This window comes from Pungitius pungitius, unplaced genomic scaffold (genome assembly GCF_949316345.1).
Source record: "Pungitius pungitius unplaced genomic scaffold, fPunPun2.1 scaffold_24, whole genome shotgun sequence".
In the NCBI taxonomy this organism is placed as follows: Eukaryota; Metazoa; Chordata; class Actinopteri; order Perciformes; family Gasterosteidae; genus Pungitius; species Pungitius pungitius.
In genome coordinates this window covers 1064223-1083854 of record NW_026909886.1, presented here as the reverse complement: position 1 = coordinate 1083854, position 19632 = coordinate 1064223, and the positions used below count along the sequence as shown (strand labels likewise).

At 45.5% G+C, this 19632-nt stretch overlaps 40 non-coding genes and 1 pseudogene across 40 annotated transcripts; all 41 read right to left on the bottom strand.

Annotated features, from left to right (window-relative positions):
- Positions 1-7: 7 nt before the first annotated feature.
- Positions 8-126, bottom strand: LOC134118294 (5S ribosomal RNA). The gene has a single exon (XR_009949852.1). It is a non-coding gene; the product is annotated as a 5S ribosomal RNA (ribosomal RNA).
- Positions 127-465: 339 nt separating this feature from the next.
- LOC134118976 (5S ribosomal RNA) lies at positions 466-584 on the bottom strand. The gene has a single exon (XR_009950537.1). It is a non-coding gene; the product is annotated as a 5S ribosomal RNA (ribosomal RNA).
- A 396-nt stretch (positions 585-980) lies between these two features.
- Positions 981-1099, bottom strand: LOC134118293 (5S ribosomal RNA). Its single transcript, XR_009949851.1, has one exon. It is a non-coding gene; the product is annotated as a 5S ribosomal RNA (ribosomal RNA).
- A 339-nt stretch (positions 1100-1438) lies between these two features.
- Positions 1439-1557, bottom strand: LOC134118292 (5S ribosomal RNA). The gene has a single exon (XR_009949850.1). It is a non-coding gene; the product is annotated as a 5S ribosomal RNA (ribosomal RNA).
- Positions 1558-1953: 396 nt separating this feature from the next.
- On the bottom strand, positions 1954-2072 carry LOC134118291 (5S ribosomal RNA). The gene has a single exon (XR_009949849.1). It is a non-coding gene; the product is annotated as a 5S ribosomal RNA (ribosomal RNA).
- Positions 2073-2411: 339 nt separating this feature from the next.
- Positions 2412-2530, bottom strand: LOC134118289 (5S ribosomal RNA). The gene has a single exon (XR_009949847.1). It is a non-coding gene; the product is annotated as a 5S ribosomal RNA (ribosomal RNA).
- A 339-nt stretch (positions 2531-2869) lies between these two features.
- Positions 2870-2988, bottom strand: LOC134118288 (5S ribosomal RNA). Its single transcript, XR_009949846.1, has one exon. It is a non-coding gene; the product is annotated as a 5S ribosomal RNA (ribosomal RNA).
- Positions 2989-3384: 396 nt separating this feature from the next.
- On the bottom strand, positions 3385-3503 carry LOC134119205 (5S ribosomal RNA; annotated as a pseudogene).
- Positions 3504-3842: 339 nt separating this feature from the next.
- LOC134118287 (5S ribosomal RNA) lies at positions 3843-3961 on the bottom strand. Its single transcript, XR_009949845.1, has one exon. It is a non-coding gene; the product is annotated as a 5S ribosomal RNA (ribosomal RNA).
- Positions 3962-4300: 339 nt separating this feature from the next.
- On the bottom strand, positions 4301-4419 carry LOC134118286 (5S ribosomal RNA). Its single transcript, XR_009949844.1, has one exon. It is a non-coding gene; the product is annotated as a 5S ribosomal RNA (ribosomal RNA).
- A 396-nt stretch (positions 4420-4815) lies between these two features.
- LOC134118956 (5S ribosomal RNA) lies at positions 4816-4934 on the bottom strand. The gene has a single exon (XR_009950517.1). It is a non-coding gene; the product is annotated as a 5S ribosomal RNA (ribosomal RNA).
- A 339-nt stretch (positions 4935-5273) lies between these two features.
- Positions 5274-5392, bottom strand: LOC134118285 (5S ribosomal RNA). Its single transcript, XR_009949843.1, has one exon. It is a non-coding gene; the product is annotated as a 5S ribosomal RNA (ribosomal RNA).
- Positions 5393-5731: 339 nt separating this feature from the next.
- On the bottom strand, positions 5732-5850 carry LOC134118284 (5S ribosomal RNA). Its single transcript, XR_009949842.1, has one exon. It is a non-coding gene; the product is annotated as a 5S ribosomal RNA (ribosomal RNA).
- A 396-nt stretch (positions 5851-6246) lies between these two features.
- On the bottom strand, positions 6247-6365 carry LOC134118283 (5S ribosomal RNA). The gene has a single exon (XR_009949841.1). It is a non-coding gene; the product is annotated as a 5S ribosomal RNA (ribosomal RNA).
- Positions 6366-6704: 339 nt separating this feature from the next.
- Positions 6705-6823, bottom strand: LOC134118282 (5S ribosomal RNA). Its single transcript, XR_009949840.1, has one exon. It is a non-coding gene; the product is annotated as a 5S ribosomal RNA (ribosomal RNA).
- Positions 6824-7219: 396 nt separating this feature from the next.
- LOC134118281 (5S ribosomal RNA) lies at positions 7220-7338 on the bottom strand. Its single transcript, XR_009949839.1, has one exon. It is a non-coding gene; the product is annotated as a 5S ribosomal RNA (ribosomal RNA).
- A 339-nt stretch (positions 7339-7677) lies between these two features.
- Positions 7678-7796, bottom strand: LOC134119074 (5S ribosomal RNA). Its single transcript, XR_009950635.1, has one exon. It is a non-coding gene; the product is annotated as a 5S ribosomal RNA (ribosomal RNA).
- Positions 7797-8192: 396 nt separating this feature from the next.
- Positions 8193-8311, bottom strand: LOC134118280 (5S ribosomal RNA). The gene has a single exon (XR_009949838.1). It is a non-coding gene; the product is annotated as a 5S ribosomal RNA (ribosomal RNA).
- Positions 8312-8650: 339 nt separating this feature from the next.
- Positions 8651-8769, bottom strand: LOC134118278 (5S ribosomal RNA). Its single transcript, XR_009949836.1, has one exon. It is a non-coding gene; the product is annotated as a 5S ribosomal RNA (ribosomal RNA).
- Positions 8770-9108: 339 nt separating this feature from the next.
- On the bottom strand, positions 9109-9227 carry LOC134118277 (5S ribosomal RNA). Its single transcript, XR_009949835.1, has one exon. It is a non-coding gene; the product is annotated as a 5S ribosomal RNA (ribosomal RNA).
- Positions 9228-9623: 396 nt separating this feature from the next.
- LOC134118276 (5S ribosomal RNA) lies at positions 9624-9742 on the bottom strand. Its single transcript, XR_009949834.1, has one exon. It is a non-coding gene; the product is annotated as a 5S ribosomal RNA (ribosomal RNA).
- Positions 9743-10081: 339 nt separating this feature from the next.
- LOC134118275 (5S ribosomal RNA) lies at positions 10082-10200 on the bottom strand. The gene has a single exon (XR_009949833.1). It is a non-coding gene; the product is annotated as a 5S ribosomal RNA (ribosomal RNA).
- Positions 10201-10596: 396 nt separating this feature from the next.
- On the bottom strand, positions 10597-10715 carry LOC134119119 (5S ribosomal RNA). The gene has a single exon (XR_009950681.1). It is a non-coding gene; the product is annotated as a 5S ribosomal RNA (ribosomal RNA).
- Positions 10716-11054: 339 nt separating this feature from the next.
- On the bottom strand, positions 11055-11173 carry LOC134118274 (5S ribosomal RNA). The gene has a single exon (XR_009949832.1). It is a non-coding gene; the product is annotated as a 5S ribosomal RNA (ribosomal RNA).
- A 396-nt stretch (positions 11174-11569) lies between these two features.
- On the bottom strand, positions 11570-11688 carry LOC134118273 (5S ribosomal RNA). Its single transcript, XR_009949831.1, has one exon. It is a non-coding gene; the product is annotated as a 5S ribosomal RNA (ribosomal RNA).
- A 338-nt stretch (positions 11689-12026) lies between these two features.
- Positions 12027-12145, bottom strand: LOC134118272 (5S ribosomal RNA). The gene has a single exon (XR_009949830.1). It is a non-coding gene; the product is annotated as a 5S ribosomal RNA (ribosomal RNA).
- A 396-nt stretch (positions 12146-12541) lies between these two features.
- LOC134118955 (5S ribosomal RNA) lies at positions 12542-12660 on the bottom strand. The gene has a single exon (XR_009950516.1). It is a non-coding gene; the product is annotated as a 5S ribosomal RNA (ribosomal RNA).
- Positions 12661-12999: 339 nt separating this feature from the next.
- LOC134118271 (5S ribosomal RNA) lies at positions 13000-13118 on the bottom strand. Its single transcript, XR_009949829.1, has one exon. It is a non-coding gene; the product is annotated as a 5S ribosomal RNA (ribosomal RNA).
- Positions 13119-13457: 339 nt separating this feature from the next.
- LOC134118270 (5S ribosomal RNA) lies at positions 13458-13576 on the bottom strand. Its single transcript, XR_009949828.1, has one exon. It is a non-coding gene; the product is annotated as a 5S ribosomal RNA (ribosomal RNA).
- Positions 13577-13972: 396 nt separating this feature from the next.
- Positions 13973-14091, bottom strand: LOC134118269 (5S ribosomal RNA). The gene has a single exon (XR_009949827.1). It is a non-coding gene; the product is annotated as a 5S ribosomal RNA (ribosomal RNA).
- Positions 14092-14430: 339 nt separating this feature from the next.
- LOC134118267 (5S ribosomal RNA) lies at positions 14431-14549 on the bottom strand. The gene has a single exon (XR_009949825.1). It is a non-coding gene; the product is annotated as a 5S ribosomal RNA (ribosomal RNA).
- A 396-nt stretch (positions 14550-14945) lies between these two features.
- On the bottom strand, positions 14946-15064 carry LOC134118266 (5S ribosomal RNA). Its single transcript, XR_009949824.1, has one exon. It is a non-coding gene; the product is annotated as a 5S ribosomal RNA (ribosomal RNA).
- Positions 15065-15460: 396 nt separating this feature from the next.
- Positions 15461-15579, bottom strand: LOC134118265 (5S ribosomal RNA). Its single transcript, XR_009949823.1, has one exon. It is a non-coding gene; the product is annotated as a 5S ribosomal RNA (ribosomal RNA).
- Positions 15580-15918: 339 nt separating this feature from the next.
- Positions 15919-16037, bottom strand: LOC134118264 (5S ribosomal RNA). The gene has a single exon (XR_009949822.1). It is a non-coding gene; the product is annotated as a 5S ribosomal RNA (ribosomal RNA).
- Positions 16038-16433: 396 nt separating this feature from the next.
- LOC134118263 (5S ribosomal RNA) lies at positions 16434-16552 on the bottom strand. The gene has a single exon (XR_009949821.1). It is a non-coding gene; the product is annotated as a 5S ribosomal RNA (ribosomal RNA).
- A 339-nt stretch (positions 16553-16891) lies between these two features.
- Positions 16892-17010, bottom strand: LOC134118262 (5S ribosomal RNA). Its single transcript, XR_009949820.1, has one exon. It is a non-coding gene; the product is annotated as a 5S ribosomal RNA (ribosomal RNA).
- A 339-nt stretch (positions 17011-17349) lies between these two features.
- LOC134118975 (5S ribosomal RNA) lies at positions 17350-17468 on the bottom strand. The gene has a single exon (XR_009950536.1). It is a non-coding gene; the product is annotated as a 5S ribosomal RNA (ribosomal RNA).
- Positions 17469-17864: 396 nt separating this feature from the next.
- Positions 17865-17983, bottom strand: LOC134118261 (5S ribosomal RNA). Its single transcript, XR_009949819.1, has one exon. It is a non-coding gene; the product is annotated as a 5S ribosomal RNA (ribosomal RNA).
- A 339-nt stretch (positions 17984-18322) lies between these two features.
- Positions 18323-18441, bottom strand: LOC134118260 (5S ribosomal RNA). The gene has a single exon (XR_009949818.1). It is a non-coding gene; the product is annotated as a 5S ribosomal RNA (ribosomal RNA).
- Positions 18442-18837: 396 nt separating this feature from the next.
- Positions 18838-18956, bottom strand: LOC134118259 (5S ribosomal RNA). Its single transcript, XR_009949817.1, has one exon. It is a non-coding gene; the product is annotated as a 5S ribosomal RNA (ribosomal RNA).
- A 339-nt stretch (positions 18957-19295) lies between these two features.
- Positions 19296-19414, bottom strand: LOC134118258 (5S ribosomal RNA). The gene has a single exon (XR_009949816.1). It is a non-coding gene; the product is annotated as a 5S ribosomal RNA (ribosomal RNA).
- Positions 19415-19632: the final 218 nt, after the last annotated feature.

Sequence of the window (19632 nt, the reverse complement as noted above, 5' to 3'; positions counted from 1 at the left end):
GTGAAAAAGCTTACGGCACCTGGGATTCCCAGGCGGTCTTCCATCCAGGTACTAACCAGGCCCTGCTCTGCTTAGCTTCCGAGATCAGACGAGATCGGGCGGAACCAGAGAGGTATGGCCGTAAGCTGCTCTTTATCTTTTTCCTAATCCTTTATAATGCGTCAAAAAATTATGTCACGCCTGCCGTTGGCATCTTTGTGTGGGTTAAATAAGGGTATGCAAAGAAGGCTGTGACATCCTAAGCCGAAAATTGGATGGACTAGAGAAGACCCGCCCAGGAGTCCCAGCCAATCGGTGGATGGCCATTGCAGTCCCCGCCACCTCAAATGGCCTGACGATGGTATGGACGTAAGCCACCTTTCATCTTCTTCCTATTGCATCTCTTCTACAATGTGAAATGCTTTTTACAATTGTGTAGGTGTACAATCTGCGGCGCTGGGCGGCTTTCGGAGAGAGAAGTGAAAAAGCTTACGGCACCTGGGATTCCCAGGCGGTCTTCCATCCAGGTACTAACCAGGCCCTGCTCTGCTTAGTTTCCGAGATCAGACGAGATCGGGCGGAACCAGAGAGGTATGGCCGTAAGCTGCTTTTTACCTTTTTCCTAATCCTTTAAAACGTGTCAAAGATAATCAGAAGAGTTTCTTTTTCTAAAATTGAAGCAGTTCTTAGGATTGGCAAGAGAGGTTCCTAAAACCTGAAGGTAACTTTACTTTTCTTCACTGGCAATTCTAACATGTTGGGTTAGCACCTGTATTTCAACGGCTAAATTACAAACAAAAGTATGCCAATTGTTAAATGTTGATCAACACTAATTTAGCAACCATGAAACGGAATCATTTTTGATTATATTGTCTAAGTTCCTTATATATCCAACGTTAAAACAACACTAAACATGCATCTCTTCGACAATGTGATATACTTTTTGTAATTTGTAGGTGTACAATCTGCGGCGCTCGGCGGCTTCCAGAGAGAAGTGAAAAAGCTTACGGCACCTGGGATTCCCAGGCGGTCTTCCATCCAGGTACTAACCAGGCCCTGCTCTGCTTAGCTTCCGAGATCAGACGAGATCGGGCGGAACCAGAGAGGTATGGCCGTAAGCTGCTCTTTATCTTTTTCCTAATCCTTTATAATGCGTCAAAAAATTATGTCACGCCTGCCGTTGGCATCTTTGTGTGGGTTAAATAAGGGTATGCAAAGAAGGCTGTGACATCCTATGCCGAAAATTGGATGGACTAGAGAAGACCCGCCCAGGAGTCCCAGCCAATCGGTGGATGGCCATTGCAGTCCCCGCCACCTCAAATGGCCTGACGATGGTACGGACGTAAGCCACCTTTCATCTTCTTCCTATTGCATCTCTTCTACAATGTGAAATGCTTTTTACAATTGTGTAGGTGTACAATCTGCGGCGCTGGGCGGCTTTCGGAGAGAGAAGTGAAAAAGCTTACGGCACCTGGGATTCCCAGGCGGTCTTCCATCCAGGTACTAACCAGGCCCTGCTCTGCTTAGCTTCCGAGATCAGACGAGATCGGGCGGAACCAGAGAGGTATGGCCGTAAGCTGCTTTTTATCTTTTTCCTAATCCTTTAAAACGTGTCAAAGATAATCAGAAGAGTTTGTTTTTCTAAAATTGAAGCAGTTCTTAGGATTGGCAAGAGAGGTTCCTAAAACCTGAAGGTAACTTTACTTTTCTTCACTGGCAATTCTAACATGTTGGGTTAGCACCTGTATTTGAACGGCTAAATTACAAACAAAAGTATGCCAATTGTTAAATGTTGATCAACACTAATTTAGCAACCATGAAACGGAATCATTTTTGATGATATTGTCTAAGTTCCTTATATATCCAACGTTAAAACAACACTAAACATGCATCTCTTCGACAATGTGATATACTTTTTGTAATTTGTAGGTGTACAATCTGCGGCGCTCGGCGGCTTCCAGAGAGAAGTGAAAAAGCTTACGGCACCTGGGATTCCCAGGCGGTCTTCCATCCAGGTACTAACCAGGCCCTGCTCTGCTTAGCTTCCGAGATCAGACGAGATCGGGCGGAACCAGAGAGGTATGGCCGTAAGCTGCTTTTTATCTTTTTCCTAATCCTTTATAATGCGTCAAAAAATTATGTCACGCCTGCCGTTGGCATCTTTGTGTGGGTTAAATAAGGGTATGCAAAGAAGGCTGTGACATCCTATGCCGAAAATTGGATGGACTAGAGAAGACCCGCCCAGGAGTCCCAGCCAATCGGTGGATGGCCATTGCAGTCCCCGCCACCTCAAATGGCCTGACGATGGTATGGACGTAAGCCACCTTTCATCTTCTTCCTATTGCATCTCTTCTACAATGTGAAATGCTTTTTACAATTGTGTAGGTGTACAATCTGCGGCGCTGGGCGGCTTTCGGAGAGAGAAGTGAAAAAGCTTACGGCACCTGGGATTCCCAGGCGGTCTTCCATCCAGGTACTAACCAGGCCCTGCTCTGCTTAGCTTCCGAGATCAGACGAGATCGGGCGGAACCAGAGAGGTATGGCCGTAAGCTGCTCTTTATCTTTTTCCTAATCCTTTATAATGCGTCAAAAAATTATGTCACGCCTGCCGTTGGCATCTTTGTGTGGGTTAAATAAGGGTATGCAAAGAAGGCTGTGACATCCTAAGCCGAAAATTGGATGGACTAGAGAAGACCCGCCCAGGAGTCCCAGCCAATCGGTGGATGGCCATTGCAGTCCCCGCCACCTCAAATGGCCTGACGATGGTATGGACGTAAGCCACCTTTCATCTTCTTCCTATTGCATCTCTTCTACAATGTGAAATGCTTTTTACAATTGTGTAGGTGTACAATCTGCGGCGCTGGGCGGCTTTCGGAGAGAGAAGTGAAAAAGCTTACGGCACCTGGGATTCCCAGGCGGTCTTCCATCCAGGTACTAACCAGGCCCTGCTCTGCTTAGCTTCCGAGATCAGACGAGATCGGGCGGAACCAGAGAGGTATGGCCGTAAGCTGCTTTTTACCTTTTTCCTAATCCTTTAAAACGTGTCAAAGATAATCAGAAGAGTTTCTTTTTCTAAAATTGAAGCAGTTCTTAGGATTGGCAAGAGAGGTTCCTAAAACCTGAAGGTAACTTTACTTTTCTTCACTGGCAATTCTAACATGTTGGGTTAGCACCTGTATTTCAACGGCTAAATTACAAACAAAAGTATGCCAATTGTTAAATGTTGATCAACACTAATTTAGCAACCGTGAAACGGAATCATTTTTGATTATATTGTCTAAGTTCCTTATATATCAAACGTTAAAACAACACTAAACATGCATCACTTCGACAATGTGATATACTTTTTGTAATTTGTAGGTGTACAATCTGCGGCGCTCGGCGGCTTCCAGAGAGAAGTGAAAAAGCTTACGGCACCTGGGATTCCCAGGCGGTCTTCCATCCAGGTCCTAACCAGGCCCTGTTCTGCTTAGCTTCCGAGATCAGACGAGATCGGGCGGAACCAGAGAGGTATGGCCGTAAGCTGCTCTTTATCTTTTTCCTAATCCTTTATAATGCGTCAAAAAATTATGTCACGCCTGCCGTTGGCATCTTTGTGTGGGTTAAATAAGGGTATGCAAAGAAGGCTGTGACATCCTATGCCGAAAATTGGATGGACTAGAGAAGACCCGCCCAGGAGTCCCAGCCAATCGGTGGATGGCCATTGCAGTCCCCGCCACCTCAAATGGCCTGACGATGGTATGGACGTAAGCCACCTTTCATCTTCTTCCTATTGCATCTCTTCTACAATGTGAAATGCTTTTTACAATTGTGTAGGTGTACAATCTGCGGCGCTGGGCGGCTTTCGGAGAGAGAAGTGAAAAAGCTTACGGCACCTGGGATTCCCAGGCGGTCTTCCATCCAGGTACTAACCAGGCCCTGCTCTGCTTAGCTTCCGAGATCAGACGAGATCGGGCGGAACCAGAGAGGTATGGCCGTAAGCTGCTCTTTATCTTTTTCCTAATCCTTTATAATGCGTCAAAAAATTATGTCACGCCTGCCGTTGGCATCTTTGTGTGGGTTAACTAAGGGTATGCAAAGAAGGCTGTGACATCCTAAGCCGAAAATTGGATGGACTAGAGAAGACCCGCCCAGGAGTCCCAGCCAATCGGTGGATGGCCATTGCAGTCCCCGCCACCTCAAATGGCCTGACGATGGTATGGACGTAAGCCACCTTTCATCTTCTTCCTATTGCATCTCTTCTACAATGTGAAATGCTTTTTACAATTGTGTAGGTGTACAATCTGCGGCGCTGGGCGGCTTTCGGAGAGAGAAGTGAAAAAGCTTACGGCACCTGGGATTCCCAGGCGGTCTTCCATCCAGGTACTAACCAGGCCCTGCTCTGCTTAGCTTCCGAGATCAGACGAGATCGGGCGGAACCAGAGAGGTATGGCCGTAAGCTGCTTTTTACCTTTTTCCTAATCCTTTAAAACGTGTCAAAGATAATCAGAAGAGTTTCTTTTTCTAAAATTGAAGCAGTTCTTAGGATTGGCAAGAGAGGTTCCTAAAACCTGAAGGTAACTTTACTTTTCTTCACTGGCAATTCTAACATGTTGGGTTAGCACCTGTATTTCAACGGCTAAATTACAAACAAAAGTATGCCAATTGTTAAATGTTGATCAACACTAATTTAGCAACCGTGAAACGGAATCATTTTTGATTATATTGTCTAAGTTCCTTATATATCCAACGTTAAAACAACACTAAACATGCATCTCTTCGACAATGTGATATACTTTTTGTAATTTGTAGGTGTACAATCTGCGGCGCTCGGCGGCTTCCAGAGAGAAGTGAAAAAGCTTACGGCACCTGGGATTCCCAGGCGGTCTTCCATCCAGGTACTAACCAGGCCCTGTTCTGCTTAGCTTCCGAGATCAGACGAGATCGGGCGGAACCAGAGAGGTATGGCCGTAAGCTGCTCTTTATCTTTTTCCTAATCCTTTATAATGCGTCAAAAAATTATGTCACGCCTGCCGTTGGCATCTTTGTGTGGGTTAAATAAGGGTATGCAAAGAAGGCTGTGACATCCTATGCCGAAAATTGGATGGACTAGAGAAGACCCGCCCAGGAGTCCCAGCCAATCGGTGGATGGCCATTGCAGTCCCCGCCACCTCAAATGGCCTGACGATGGTATGGACGTAAGCCACCTTTCATCTTCTTCCTATTGCATCTCTTCTACAATGTGAAATGCTTTTTACAATTGTGTAGGTGTACAATCTGCGGCGCTGGGCGGCTTTCGGAGAGAGAAGTGAAAAAGCTTACGGCACCTGGGATTCCCAGGCGGTCTTCCATCCAGGTACTAACCAGGCCCTGCTCTGCTTAGCTTCCGAGATCAGACGAGATCGGGCGGAACCAGAGAGGTATGGCCGTAAGCTGCTCTTTATCTTTTTCCTAATCCTTTATAATGCGTCAAAAAATTATGTCACGCCTGCCGTTGGCATCTTTGTGTGGGTTAACTAAGGGTATGCAAAGAAGGCTGTGACATCCTAAGCCGAAAATTGGATGGACTAGAGAAGACCCGCCCAGGAGTCCCAGCCAATCGGTGGATGGCCATTGCAGTCCCCGCCACCTCAAATGGCCTGACGATGGTATGGACGTAAGCCACCTTTCATCTTCTTCCTATTGCATCTCTTCTACAATGTGAAATGCTTTTTACAATTGTGTAGGTGTACAATCTGCGGCGCTGGGCGGCTTTCGGAGAGAGAAGTGAAAAAGCTTACGGCACCTGGGATTCCCAGGCGGTCTTCCATCCAGGTACTAACCAGGCCCTGCTCTGCTTAGCTTCCGAGATCAGACGAGATCGGGCGGAACCAGAGAGGTATGGCCGTAAGCTGCTTTTTACCTTTTTCCTAATCCTTTAAAACGTGTCAAAGATAATCAGAAGAGTTTCTTTTTCTAAAATTGAAGCAGTTCTTAGGATTGGCAAGAGAGGTTCCTAAAACCTGAAGGTAACTTTACTTTTCTTCACTGGCAATTCTAACATGTTGGGTTAGCACCTGTATTTCAACGGCTAAATTACAAACAAAAGTATGCCAATTGTTAAATGTTGATCAACACTAATTTAGCAACCATGAAACGGAATCATTTTTGATTATATTGTCTAAGTTCCTTATATATCCAACGTTAAAACAACACTAAACATGCATCTCTTCGACAATGTGATATACTTTTTGTAATTTGTAGGTGTACAATCTGCGGCGCTCGGCGGCTTCCAGAGAGAAGTGAAAAAGCTTACGGCACCTGGGATTCCCAGGCGGTCTTCCATCCAGGTACTAACCAGGCCCTGCTCTGCTTAGCTTCCGAGATCAGACGAGATCGGGCGGAACCAGAGAGGTATGGCCGTAAGCTGCTCTTTATCTTTTTCCTAATCCTTTATAATGCGTCAAAAAATTATGTCACGCCTGCCGTTGGCATCTTTGTGTGGGTTAAATAAGGGTATGCAAAGAAGGCTGTGACATCCTATGCCGAAAATTGGATGGACTAGAGAAGACCCGCCCAGGAGTCCCAGCCAATCGGTGGATGGCCATTGCAGTCCCCGCCACCTCAAATGGCCTGACGATGGTACGGACGTAAGCCACCTTTCATCTTCTTCCTATTGCATCTCTTCTACAATGTGAAATGCTTTTTACAATTGTGTAGGTGTACAATCTGCGGCGCTGGGCGGCTTTCGGAGAGAGAAGTGAAAAAGCTTACGGCACCTGGGATTCCCAGGCGGTCTTCCATCCAGGTACTAACCAGGCCCTGCTCTGCTTAGCTTCCGAGATCAGACGAGATCGGGCGGAACCAGAGAGGTATGGCCGTAAGCTGCTTTTTATCTTTTTCCTAATCCTTTAAAACGTGTCAAAGATAATCAGAAGAGTTTGTTTTTCTAAAATTGAAGCAGTTCTTAGGATTGGCAAGAGAGGTTCCTAAAACCTGAAGGTAACTTTACTTTTCTTCACTGGCAATTCTAACATGTTGGGTTAGCACCTGTATTTGAACGGCTAAATTACAAACAAAAGTATGCCAATTGTTAAATGTTGATCAACACTAATTTAGCAACCATGAAACGGAATCATTTTTGATGATATTGTCTAAGTTCCTTATATATCCAACGTTAAAACAACACTAAACATGCATCTCTTCGACAATGTGATATACTTTTTGTAATTTGTAGGTGTACAATCTGCGGCGCTCGGCGGCTTCCAGAGAGAAGTGAAAAAGCTTACGGCACCTGGGATTCCCAGGCGGTCTTCCATCCAGGTACTAACCAGGCCCTGCTCTGCTTAGCTTCCGAGATCAGACGAGATCGGGCGGAACCAGAGAGGTATGGCCGTAAGCTGCTTTTTATCTTTTTCCTAATCCTTTATAATGCGTCAAAAAATTATGTCACGCCTGCCGTTGGCATCTTTGTGTGGGTTAAATAAGGGTATGCAAAGAAGGCTGTGACATCCTATGCCGAAAATTGGATGGACTAGAGAAGACCCGCCCAGGAGTCCCAGCCAATCGGTGGATGGCCATTGCAGTCCCCGCCACCTCAAATGGCCTGACGATGGTATGGACGTAAGCCACCTTTCATCTTCTTCCTATTGCATCTCTTCTACAATGTGAAATGCTTTTTACAATTGTGTAGGTGTACAATCTGCGGCGCTGGGCGGCTTTCGGAGAGAGAAGTGAAAAAGCTTACGGCACCTGGGATTCCCAGGCGGTCTTCCATCCAGGTACTAACCAGGCCCTGCTCTGCTTAGCTTCCGAGATCAGACGAGATCGGGCGGAACCAGAGAGGTATGGCGGTAAGCTGCTTTTTACCTTTTTCCTAATCCTTTAAAACGTGTCAAAGATAATCAGAAGAGTTTCTTTTTCTAAAATTGAAGCAGTTCTTAGGATTGGCAAGAGAGGTTCCTAAAACCTGAAGGTAACTTTACTTTTCTTCACTGGCAATTCTAACATGTTGGGTTAGCACCTGTATTTGAACGGCTAAATTACAAACAAAAGTATGCCAATTGTTAAATGTTGATCAACACTAATTTAGCAACCATGAAACGGAATCATTTTTGATGATATTGTCTAAGTTCCTTATATATCCAACGTTAAAACAACACTAAACATGCATCTCTTCGACAATGTGATATACTTTTTGTAATTTGTAGGTGTACAATCTGCGGCGCTCGGCGGCTTCCAGAGAGAAGTGAAAAAGCTTACGGCACCTGGGATTCCCAGGCGGTCTTCCATCCAGGTACTAACCAGGCCCTGCTCTGCTTAGCTTCCGAGATCAGACGAGATCGGGCGGAACCAGAGAGGTATGGCCGTAAGCTGCTTTTTATCTTTTTCCTAATCCTTTATAATGCGTCAAAAAATTATGTCACGCCTGCCGTTGGCATCTTTGTGTGGGTTAAATAAGGGTATGCAAAGAAGGCTGTGACATCCTATGCCGAAAATTGGATGGACTAGAGAAGACCCGCCCAGGAGTCCCAGCCAATCGGTGGATGGCCATTGCAGTCCCCGCCACCTCAAATGGCCTGACGATGGTATGGACGTAAGCCACCTTTCATCTTCTTCCTATTGCATCTCTTCTACAATGTGAAATGCTTTTTACAATTGTGTAGGTGTACAATCTGCGGCGCTGGGCGGCTTTCGGAGAGAGAAGTGAAAAAGCTTACGGCACCTGGGATTCCCAGGCGGTCTTCCATCCAGGTACTAACCAGGCCCTGCTCTGCTTAGCTTCCGAGATCAGACGAGATCGGGCGGAACCAGAGAGGTATGGCCGTAAGCTGCTCTTTATCTTTTTCCTAATCCTTTATAATGCGTCAAAAAATTATGTCACGCCTGCCGTTGGCATCTTTGTGTGGGTTAAATAAGGGTATGCAAAGAAGGCTGTGACATCCTAAGCCGAAAATTGGATGGACTAGAGAAGACCCGCCCAGGAGTCCCAGCCAATCGGTGGATGGCCATTGCAGTCCCCGCCACCTCAAATGGCCTGACGATGGTATGGACGTAAGCCACCTTTCATCTTCTTCCTATTGCATCTCTTCTACAATGTGAAATGCTTTTTACAATTGTGTAGGTGTACAATCTGCGGCGCTGGGCGGCTTTCGGAGAGAGAAGTGAAAAAGCTTACGGCACCTGGGATTCCCAGGCGGTCTTCCATCCAGGTACTAACCAGGCCCTGCTCTGCTTAGCTTCCGAGATCAGACGAGATCGGGCGGAACCAGAGAGGTATGGCCGTAAGCTGCTTTTTACCTTTTTCCTAATCCTTTAAAACGTGTCAAAGATAATCAGAAGAGTTTCTTTTTCTAAAATTGAAGCAGTTCTTAGGATTGGCAAGAGAGGTTCCTAAAACCTGAAGGTAACTTTACTTTTCTTCACTGGCAATTCTAACATGTTGGGTTAGCACCTGTATTTCAACGGCTAAATTACAAACAAAAGTATGCCAATTGTTAAATGTTGATCAACACTAATTTAGCAACCATGAAACGGAATCATTTTTGATTATATTGTCTAAGTTCCTTATATATCCAACGTTAAAACAACACTAAACATGCATCTCTTCGACAATGTGATATACTTTTTGTAATTTGTAGGTGTACAATCTGCGGCGCTCGGCGGCTTCCAGAGAGAAGTGAAAAAGCTTACGGCACCTGGGATTCCCAGGCGGTCTTCCATCCAGGTACTAACCAGGCCCTGCTCTGCTTAGCTTCCGAGATCAGACGAGATCGGGCGGAACCAGAGAGGTATGGCCGTAAGCTGCTCTTTATCTTTTTCCTAATCCTTTATAATGCGTCAAAAAATTATGTCACGCCTGCCGTTGGCATCTTTGTGTGGGTTAAATAAGGGTATGCAAAGAAGGCTGTGACATCCTATGCCGAAAATTGGATGGACTAGAGAAGACCCGCCCAGGAGTCCCAGCCAATCGGTGGATGGCCATTGCAGTCCCCGCCACCTCAAATGGCCTGACGATGGTACGGACGTAAGCCACCTTTCATCTTCTTCCTATTGCATCTCTTCTACAATGTGAAATGCTTTTTACAATTGTGTAGGTGTACAATCTGCGGCGCTGGGCGGCTTTCGGAGAGAGAAGTGAAAAAGCTTACGGCACCTGGGATTCCCAGGCGGTCTTCCATCCAGGTACTAACCAGGCCCTGCTCTGCTTAGCTTCCGAGATCAGACGAGATCGGGCGGAACCAGAGAGGTATGGCCGTAAGCTGCTTTTTACCTTTTTCCTAATCCTTTAAAACGTGTCAAAGATAATCAGAAGAGTTTCTTTTTCTAAAATTGAAGCAGTTCTTAGGATTGGCAAGAGAGGTTCCTAAAACCTGAAGGTAACTTTACTTTTCTTCACTGGCAATTCTAACATGTTGGGTTAGCACCTGTATTTCAACGGCTAAATTACAAACAAAAGTATGCCAATTGTTAAATGTTGATCAACACTAATTTAGCAACCATGAAACGGAATCATTTTTGATTATATTGTCTAAGTTCCTTATATATCCAACGTTAAAACAACACTAAACATGCATCTCTTCGACAATGTGATATACTTTTTGTAATTTGTAGGTGTACAATCTGCGGCGCTCGGCGGCTTCCAGAGAGAAGTGAAAAAGCTTACGGCACCTGGGATTCCCAGGCGGTCTTCCATCCAGGTACTAACCAGGCCCTGTTCTGCTTAGCTTCCGAGATCAGACGAGATCGGGCAGAACCAGAGAGGTATGGCCGTAAGCTGCTCTTTATCTTTTTCCTAATCCTTTATAATGCGTCAAAAAATTATGTCACGCCTGCCGTTGGCATCTTTGTGTGGGTTAAATAAGGGTATGCAAAGAAGGCTGTGACATCCTATGCCGAAAATTGGATGGACTAGAGAAGACCCGCCCAGGAGTCCCAGCCAATCGGTGGATGGCCATTGCAGTCCCCGCCACCTCAAATGGCCTGACGATGGTATGGACGTAAGCCACCTTTCATCTTCTTCCTATTGCATCTCTTCTACAATGTGAAATGCTTTTTACAATTGTGTAGGTGTACAATCTGCGGCGCTGGGCGGCTTTCGGAGAGAGAAGTGAAAAAGCTTACGGCACCTGGGATTCCCAGGCGGTCTTCCATCCAGGTACTAACCAGGCCCTGCTCTGCTTAGCTTCCGAGATCAGACGAGATCGGGCGGAACCAGAGAGGTATGGCCGTAAGCTGCTTTTTACCTTTTTCCTAATCCTTTAAAACGTGTCAAAGATAATCAGAAGAGTTTGTTTTTCTAAAATTGAAGCAGTTCTTAGGATTGGCAAGAGAGGTTCCTAAAACCTGAAGGTAACTTTACTTTTCTTCACTGGCAATTCTAACATGTTGGGTTAGCACCTGTATTTGAACGGCTAAATTACAAACAAAAGTATGCCAATTGTTAAATGTTGATCAACACTAATTTAGCAACCATGAAACGGAATCATTTTTGATTATATTGTCTAAGTTCCTTATATATCCAACGTTAAAACAACACTAAACATGCATCTCTTCGACAATGTGATATACTTTTTGTAATTTGTAGGTGTACAATCTGCGGCGCTCGGCGGCTTCCAGAGAGAAGTGAAAAAGCTTACGGCACCTGGGATTCCCAGGCGGTCTTCCATCCAGGTACTAACCAGGCCCTGCTCTGCTTAGCTTCCGAGATCAGACGAGATCGGGCGGAACCAGAGAGGTATGGCCGTAAGCTGCTTTTTATCTTTTTCCTAATCCTTTATAATGCGTCAAAAATTATGTCACGCCTGCCGTTGGCATCTTTGTGTGGGTTAAATAAGGGTATGCAAAGAAGGCTGTGACATCCTATGCCGAAAATTGGATGGACTAGAGAAGACCCGCCCAGGAGTCCCAGCCAATCGGTGGATGGCCATTGCAGTCCCCGCCACCTCAAATGGCCTGACGATGGTATGGACGTAAGCCACCTTTCATCTTCTTCCTATTGCATCTCTTCTACAATGTGAAATGCTTTTTACAATTGTGTAGGTGTACAATCTGCGGCGCTGGGCGGCTTTCGGAGAGAGAAGTGAAAAAGCTTACGGCACCTGGGATTCCCAGGCGGTCTTCCATCCAGGTACTAACCAGGCCCTGCTCTGCTTAGCTTCCGAGATCAGACGAGATCGGGCGGAACCAGAGAGGTATGGCCGTAAGCTGCTTTTTACCTTTTTCCTAATCCTTTAAAACGTGTCAAAGATAATCAGAAGAGTTTCTTTTTCTAAAATTGAAGCAGTTCTTAGGATTGGCAAGAGAGGTTCCTAAAACCTGAAGGTAACTTTACTTTTCTTCACTGGCAATTCTAACATGTTGGGTTAGCACCTGTATTTCAACGGCTAAATTACAAACAAAAGTATGCCAATTGTTAAATGTTGATCAACACTAATTTAGCAACCGTGAAACGGAATCATTTTTGATTATATTGTCTAAGTTCCTTATATATCCAACGTTAAAACAACACTAAACATGCATCTCTTCGACAATGTGATATACTTTTTGTAATTTGTAGGTGTACAATCTGCGGCGCTCGGCGGCTTCCAGAGAGAAGTGAAAAAGCTTACGGCACCTGGGATTCCCAGGCGGTCTTCCATCCAGGTACTAACCAGGCCCTGTTCTGCTTAGCTTCCGAGATCAGACGAGATCGGGCGGAACCAGAGAGGTATGGCCGTAAGCTGCTCTTTATCTTTTTCCTAATCCTTTATAATGCGTCAAAAAATTATGTCACGCCTGCCGTTGGCATCTTTGTGTGGGTTAAATAAGGGTATGCAAAGAAGGCTGTGACATCCTATGCCGAAAATTGGATGGACTAGAGAAGACCCGCCCAGGAGTCCCAGCCAATCGGTGGATGGCCATTGCAGTCCCCGCCACCTCAAATGGCCTGACGATGGTATGGACGTAAGCCACCTTTCATCTTCTTCCTATTGCATCTCTTCTACAATGTGAAATGCTTTTTACAATTGTGTAGGTGTACAATCTGCGGCGCTGGGCGGCTTTCGGAGAGAGAAGTGAAAAAGCTTACGGCACCTGGGATTCCCAGGCGGTCTTCCATCCAGGTACTAACCAGGCCCTGCTCTGCTTAGCTTCCGAGATCAGACGAGATCGGGCGGAACCAGAGAGGTATGGCCGTAAGCTGCTCTTTATCTTTTTCCTAATCCTTTATAATGCGTCAAAAAATTATGTCACGCCTGCCGTTGGCATCTTTGTGTGGGTTAACTAAGGGTATGCAAAGAAGGCTGTGACATCCTAAGCCGAAAATTGGATGGACTAGAGAAGACCCGCCCAGGAGTCCCAGCCAATCGGTGGATGGCCATTGCAGTCCCCGCCACCTCAAATGGCCTGACGATGGTATGGACGTAAGCCACCTTTCATCTTCTTCCTATTGCATCTCTTCTACAATGTGAAATGCTTTTTACAATTGTGTAGGTGTACAATCTGCGGCGCTGGGCGGCTTTCGGAGAGAGAAGTGAAAAAGCTTACGGCACCTGGGATTCCCAGGCGGTCTTCCATCCAGGTACTAACCAGGCCCTGCTCTGCTTAGCTTCCGAGATCAGACGAGATCGGGCGGAACCAGAGAGGTATGGCCGTAAGCTGCTTTTTACCTTTTTCCTAATCCTTTAAAACGTGTCAAAGATAATCAGAAGAGTTTCTTTTTCTAAAATTGAAGCAGTTCTTAGGATTGGCAAGAGAGGTTCCTAAAACCTGAAGGTAACTTTACTTTTCTTCACTGGCAATTCTAACATGTTGGGTTAGCACCTGTATTTCAACGGCTAAATTACAAACAAAAGTATGCCAATTGTTAAATGTTGATCAACACTAATTTAGCAACCATGAAACGGAATCATTTTTGATTATATTGTCTAAGTTCCTTATATATCCAACGTTAAAACAACACTAAACATGCATCTCTTCGACAATGTGATATACTTTTTGTAATTTGTAGGTGTACAATCTGCGGCGCTCGGCGGCTTCCAGAGAGAAGTGAAAAAGCTTACGGCACCTGGGATTCCCAGGCGGTCTTCCATCCAGGTACTAACCAGGCCCTGCTCTGCTTAGCTTCCGAGATCAGACGAGATCGGGCGGAACCAGAGAGGTATGGCCGTAAGCTGCTCTTTATCTTTTTCCTAATCCTTTATAATGCGTCAAAAAATTATGTCACGCCTGCCGTTGGCATCTTTGTGTGGGTTAAATAAGGGTATGCAAAGAAGGCTGTGACATCCTATGCCGAAAATTGGATGGACTAGAGAAGACCCGCCCAGGAGTCCCAGCCAATCGGTGGATGGCCATTGCAGTCCCCGCCACCTCAAATGGCCTGACGATGGTACGGACGTAAGCCACCTTTCATCTTCTTCCTATTGCATCTCTTCTACAATGTGAAATGCTTTTTACAATTGTGTAGGTGTACAATCTGCGGCGCTGGGCGGCTTTCGGAGAGAGAAGTGAAAAAGCTTACGGCACCTGGGATTCCCAGGCGGTCTTCCATCCAGGTACTAACCAGGCCCTGCTCTGCTTAGCTTCCGAGATCAGACGAGATCGGGCGGAACCAGAGAGGTATGGCCGTAAGCTGCTTTTTATCTTTTTCCTAATCCTTTAAAACGTGTCAAAGATAATCAGAAGAGTTTGTTTTTCTAAAATTGAAGCAGTTCTTAGGATTGGCAAGAGAGGTTCCTAAAACCTGAAGGTAACTTTACTTTTCTTCACTGGCAATTCTAACATGTTGGGTTAGCACCTGTATTTGAACGGCTAAATTACAAACAAAAGTATGCCAATTGTTAAATGTTGATCAACACTAATTTAGCAACCATGAAACGGAATCATTTTTGATGATATTGTCTAAGTTCCTTATATATCCAACGTTAAAACAACACTAAACATGCATCTCTTCGACAATGTGATATACTTTTTGTAATTTGTAGGTGTACAATCTGCGGCGCTCGGCGGCTTCCAGAGAGAAGTGAAAAAGCTTACGGCACCTGGGATTCCCAGGCGGTCTTCCATCCAGGTACTAACCAGGCCCTGCTCTGCTTAGCTTCCGAGATCAGACGAGATCGGGCGGAACCAGAGAGGTATGGCCGTAAGCTGCTTTTTACCTTTTTCCTAATCCTTTAAAACGTGTCAAAGATAATCAGAAGAGTTTCTTTTTCTAAAATTGAAGCAGTTCTTAGGATTGGCAAGAGAGGTTCCTAAAACCTGAAGGTAACTTTACTTTTCTTCACTGGCAATTCTAACATGTTGGGTTAGCACCTGTATTTCAACGGCTAAATTACAAACAAAAGTATGCCAATTGTTAAATGTTGATCAACACTAATTTAGCAACCATGAAACGGAATCATTTTTGATTATATTGTCTAAGTTCCTTATATATCCAACGTTAAAACAACACTAAACATGCATCTCTTCGACAATGTGATATACTTTTTGTAATTTGTAGGTGTACAATCTGCTGCGCTCGGCGGCTTCCAGAGAGAAGTGAAAAAGCTTACGGCACCTGGGATTCCCAGGCGGTCTTCCATCCAGGTACTAACCAGGCCCTGCTCTGCTTAGCTTCCGAGATCAGACGAGATCGGGCGGAACCAGAGAGGTATGGCCGTAAGCTGCTCTTTATCTTTTTCCTAATCCTTTATAATGCGTCAAAAAATTATGTCACGCCTGCCGTTGGCATCTTTGTGTGGGTTAAATAAGGGTATGCAAAGAAGGCTGTGACATCCTATGCCGAAAATTGGATGGACTAGAGAAGACCCGCCCAGGAGTCCCAGCCAATCGGTGGATGGCCATTGCAGTCCCCGCCACCTCAAATGGCCTGACGATGGTACGGACGTAAGCCACCTTTCATCTTCTTCCTATTGCATCTCTTCTACAATGTGAAATGCTTTTTACAATTGTGTAGGTGTACAATCTGCGGCGCTGGGCGGCTTTCGGAGAGAGAAGTGAAAAAGCTTACGGCACCTGGGATTCCCAGGCGGTCTTCCATCCAGGTACTAACCAGGCCCTGCTCTGCTTAGCTTCCGAGATCAGACGAGATCGGGCGGAACCAGAGAGGTATGGCCGTAAGCTGCTTTTTATCTTTTTCCTAATCCTTTAAAACGTGTCAAAGATAATCAGAAGAGTTTGTTTTTCTAAAATTGAAGCAGTTCTTAGGATTGGCAAGAGAGGTTCCTAAAACCTGAAGGTAACTTTACTTTTCTTCACTGGCAATTCTAACATGTTGGGTTAGCACCTGTATTTGAACGGCTAAATTACAAACAAAAGTATGCCAATTGTTAAATGTTGATCAACACTAATTTAGCAACCATGAAACGGAATCATTTTTGATGATATTGTCTAAGTTCCTTATATATCCAACGTTAAAACAACACTAAACATGCATCTCTTCGACAATGTGATATACTTTTTGTAATTTGTAGGTGTACAATCTGCGGCGCTCGGCGGCTTCCAGAGAGAAGTGAAAAAGCTTACGGCACCTGGGATTCCCAGGCGGTCTTCCATCCAGGTACTAACCAGGCCCTGCTCTGCTTAGCTTCCGAGATCAGACGAGATCGGGCGGAACCAGAGAGGTATGGCCGTAAGCTGCTTTTTATCTTTTTCCTAATCCTTTATAATGCGTCAAAAAATTATGTCACGCCTGCCGTTGGCATCTTTGTGTGGGTTAAATAAGGGTATGCAAAGAAGGCTGTGACATCCTATGCCGAAAATTGGATGGACTAGAGAAGACCCGCCCAGGAGTCCCAGCCAATCGGTGGATGGCCATTGCAGTCCCCGCCACCTCAAATGGCCTGACGATGGTATGGACGTAAGCCACCTTTCATCTTCTTCCTATTGCATCTCTTCTACAATGTGAAATGCTTTTTACAATTGTGTAGGTGTACAATCTGCGGCGCTGGGCGGCTTTCGGAGAGAGAAGTGAAAAAGCTTACGGCACCTGGGATTCCCAGGCGGTCTTCCATCCAGGTACTAACCAGGCCCTGCTCTGCTTAGCTTCCGAGATCAGACGAGATCGGGCGGAACCAGAGAGGTATGGCCGTAAGCTGCTCTTTATCTTTTTCCTAATCCTTTATAATGCGTCAAAAAATTATGTCACGCCTGCCGTTGGCATCTTTGTGTGGGTTAAATAAGGGTATGCAAAGAAGGCTGTGACATCCTAAGCCGAAAATTGGATGGACTAGAGAAGACCCGCCCAGGAGTCCCAGCCAATCGGTGGATGGCCATTGCAGTCCCCGCCACCTCAAATGGCCTGACGATGGTATGGACGTAAGCCACCTTTCATCTTCTTCCTATTGCATCTCTTCTACAATGTGAAATGCTTTTTACAATTGTGTAGGTGTACAATCTGCGGCGCTGGGCGGCTTTCGGAGAGAGAAGTGAAAAAGCTTACGGCACCTGGGATTCCCAGGCGGTCTTCCATCCAGGTACTAACCAGGCCCTGCTCTGCTTAGTTTCCGAGATCAGACGAGATCGGGCGGAACCAGAGAGGTATGGCCGTAAGCTGCTTTTTACCTTTTTCCTAATCCTTTAAAACGTGTCAAAGATAATCAGAAGAGTTTCTTTTTCTAAAATTGAAGCAGTTCTTAGGATTGGCAAGAGAGGTTCCTAAAACCTGAAGGTAACTTTACTTTTCTTCACTGGCAATTCTAACATGTTGGGTTAGCACCTGTATTTCAACGGCTAAATTACAAACAAAAGTATGCCAATTGTTAAATGTTGATCAACACTAATTTAGCAACCATGAAACGGAATCATTTTTGATTATATTGTCTAAGTTCCTTATATATCCAACGTTAAAACAACACTAAACATGCATCTCTTCGACAATGTGATATACTTTTTGTAATTTGTAGGTGTACAATCTGCGGCGCTCGGCGGCTTCCAGAGAGAAGTGAAAAAGCTTACGGCACCTGGGATTCCCAGGCGGTCTTCCATCCAGGTACTAACCAGGCCCTGCTCTGCTTAGCTTCCGAGATCAGACGAGATCGGGCGGAACCAGAGAGGTATGGCCGTAAGCTGCTCTTTATCTTTTTCCTAATCCTTTATAATGCGTCAAAAAATTATGTCACGCCTGCCGTTGGCATCTTTGTGTGGGTTAAATAAGGGTATGCAAAGAAGGCTGTGACATCCTATGCCGAAAATTGGATGGACTAGAGAAGACCCGCCCAGGAGTCCCAGCCAATCGGTGGATGGCCATTGCAGTCCCCGCCACCTCAAATGGCCTGACGATGGTACGGACGTAAGCCACCTTTCATCTTCTTCCTATTGCATCTCTTCTACAATGTGAAATGCTTTTTACAATTGTGTAGGTGTACAATCTGCGGCGCTGGGCGGCTTTCGGAGAGAGAAGTGAAAAAGCTTACGGCACCTGGGATTCCCAGGCGGTCTTCCATCCAGGTACTAACCAGGCCCTGCTCTGCTTAGCTTCCGAGATCAGACGAGATCGGGCGGAACCAGAGAGGTATGGCCGTAAGCTGCTTTTTATCTTTTTCCTAATCCTTTAAAACGTGTCAAAGATAATCAGAAGAGTTTGTTTTTCTAAAATTGAAGCAGTTCTTAGGATTGGCAAGAGAGGTTCCTAAAACCTGAAGGTAACTTTACTTTTCTTCACTGGCAATTCTAACATGTTGGGTTAGCACCTGTATTTGAACGGCTAAATTACAAACAAAAGTATGCCAATTGTTAAATGTTGATCAACACTAATTTAGCAACCATGAAACGGAATCATTTTTGATGATATTGTCTAAGTTCCTTATATATCCAACGTTAAAACAACACTAAACATGCATCTCTTCGACAATGTGATATACTTTTTGTAATTTGTAGGTGTACAATCTGCGGCGCTCGGCGGCTTCCAGAGAGAAGTGAAAAAGCTTACGGCACCTGGGATTCCCAGGCGGTCTTCCATCCAGGTACTAACCAGGCCCTGCTCTGCTTAGCTTCCGAGATCAGACGAGATCGGGCGGAACCAGAGAGGTATGGCCGTAAGCTGCTTTTTATCTTTTTCCTAATCCTTTATAATGCGTCAAAAAATTATGTCACGCCTGCCGTTGGCATCTTTGTGTGGGTTAAATAAGGGTATGCAAAGAAGGCTGTGACATCCTATGCCGAAAATTGGATGGACTAGAGAAGACCCGCCCAGGAGTCCCAGCCAATCGGTGGATGGCCATTGCAGTCCCCGCCACCTCAAATGGCCTGACGATGGTATGGACGTAAGCCACCTTTCATCTTCTTCCTATTGCATCTCTTCTACAATGTGAAATGCTTTTTACAATTGTGTAGGTGTACAATCTGCGGCGCTGGGCGGCTTTCGGAGAGAGAAGTGAAAAAGCTTACGGCACCTGGGATTCCCAGGCGGTCTTCCATCCAGGTACTAACCAGGCCCTGCTCTGCTTAGCTTCCGAGATCAGACGAGATCGGGCGGAACCAGAGAGGTATGGCCGTAAGCTGCTCTTTATCTTTTTCCTAATCCTTTATAATGCGTCAAAAAATTATGTCACGCCTGCCGTTGGCATCTTTGTGTGGGTTAAATAAGGGTATGCAAAGAAGGCTGTGACATCCTAAGCCGAAAATTGGATGGACTAGAGAAGACCCGCCCAGGAGTCCCAGCCAATCGGTGGATGGCCATTGCAGTCCCCGCCACCTCAAATGGCCTGACGATGGTAT